Here is a 1964-nt window from a genome sequence, read left to right on the forward strand (position 1 = left end):
TAAAACTATTAGTACCCCTGTACAATAGTAAAAACCATTAATAGTATCCCATGAGGATAAAACAAAGAAATAGAGAAAAAGAGGGAAAAAACATATGATAACAATAATGATAAGGAAATAATATTAATATTCTTAAATAAATACGGGGAAGGAAACTACGGCTGAACCCTTACATGATAGGAAATACATAGTTACATGTGTCTATAATGACAAAGAAAAGGTACGGCTTATGGCCAATCGATGAAGGATGTCTGGTGGCCCTGATGGTCTGGCTCCTGGTGTAATTCCTCGTCGTGTCATCTCTCGTCCTGTGGTGTCCGCTGGATCTGGCGCCGGTCTACCATCCGGTGAGTCGCCCCAGTGTAGGGTGGTTCGTCCTTGGTGGCTGATTCCCCCAAGGCATGGCGACTAGTTCCCATCCTTCGGGGGTAAGTCTAGCCATGGACCCGGTTTCCACCCTCCGGGGTTGGGATGGGACAATCATCATTCCTTCAGGAGGGAGTCGATCCATCCCGTAGTCTCGATCTATGCCCAGTGACTGGGTCCTTATTAGCTGCCTTGGAGGAGACTCGGGTTCGGTGATTTCTGTTATAGTCGCTCTGGAGGTCGACCGATGAGTTCTGACAGGGGGTTCGCTATATCTCACCACCTTGTCGTGGCGAACCGGCGAGTTGGATCGGCTGCGAGAGCGGTGTCTCTTCCTACTCTGGTGGCGGCGTGTCCCCTCTCGTCCGGCAGCACCTGAAAATCTCCAAAGTCCCCCACACATTCCCATGATCCCTGACCAGGTCGAAAGTTTATAGCATAGCCCGCCTATCAACAAGGAAATTCCCAGCCCAGCTCCCGCATATCCCAGCCCGTGTTCGACGCGTTTGAATCGTTGCGTCACATCCCTCTGTTGGGCCAGGTCTCTAGCCCTTTTTATCATTGTTTGGAGCCCTAGGCTGTCCCTTTCAATGTTTTTAACCCCCTGGTCGTCCTGCCTCTTGTGGGTCGGTGTCTCGTCACCCAAAACCTCGGAAATGCCCGCGCCTCCCACGTCCCGGATGGCCTCTTCGAGTAGTGCCGAGATGTTTAGGATGGCCCTATCGAGGAATTTCGCCCCGTGCTCTGTTTCAGTTTCCTTAAACGGTATAAGCGTGACCACCCGCGCTTTGGCCTTGCAAGTTTGAGGTAGGGTTAGGGCACCTCTGCCCCGGATGATCCTCGTGTTTGGTTCGCGCCCGTCGCAATTGATTCTCAATTCATCCTCATCTAACACCGAGAACACCCATGTATTTGCGTCACCAACCCTTTCCCAGACCGTTTGTTTCATAATCTTGACTCGAATGTCGCACATGTCCGTCTGGCTAAATCGGGGGTTAACAATCATTTGGGTCTCGCAGTCCTCGTTCTGATTGATTTCTCGGATGGGACGGGTGGCTTTACAAATGAGGCCCCTAGAGTTTCTTTTGCATAGCTTTAGGTCTTCCTCATCGAACTTTATGTAGGAATCTAGGTGTTCCGCGATCGCCGTATAGGGGTAACTTGGAACAATGAACACACCGCTGGGCATTGTGGAGTTCACGATTTTTACGGGCAGGGGCATGTGTTTATACAGCGTATATTTGGTCAATGTTACCATGGGAAATGTCAGAATGAACACTATCTTATTCTTGTGGTAGTATGCTGTGAGTTCCGCAAGACGTAACAGCTCCGTGATATGGGAGGGTTCTAATCGGGCCGGTATTTCGACCCCCTTTTGGGTCTCCGAGATTTCCCGAGCTGCCTTAATGAGGTTTTTCCCTGACAATATTGAAGGGTGGAGTTCTCCCCTTCTTGCAAACAGGATGGAATTTATCAGGACTTGCGTGTCCACCTCGTATTGTGCGATCTCGGCGTCCAGCGCGTTTAGCAACCCTGCCAACCTCTCGTTATATCGGGTCTTCTCCAGTTGGTCTACAAGGTACCCGATCGCGTGGTGC

This window comes from Fopius arisanus, unplaced genomic scaffold (genome assembly GCF_000806365.1).
Source record: "Fopius arisanus strain USDA-PBARC FA_bdor unplaced genomic scaffold, ASM80636v1 scaffold00276, whole genome shotgun sequence".
NCBI classification, from domain to species: Eukaryota; Metazoa; Arthropoda; class Insecta; order Hymenoptera; family Braconidae; genus Fopius; species Fopius arisanus.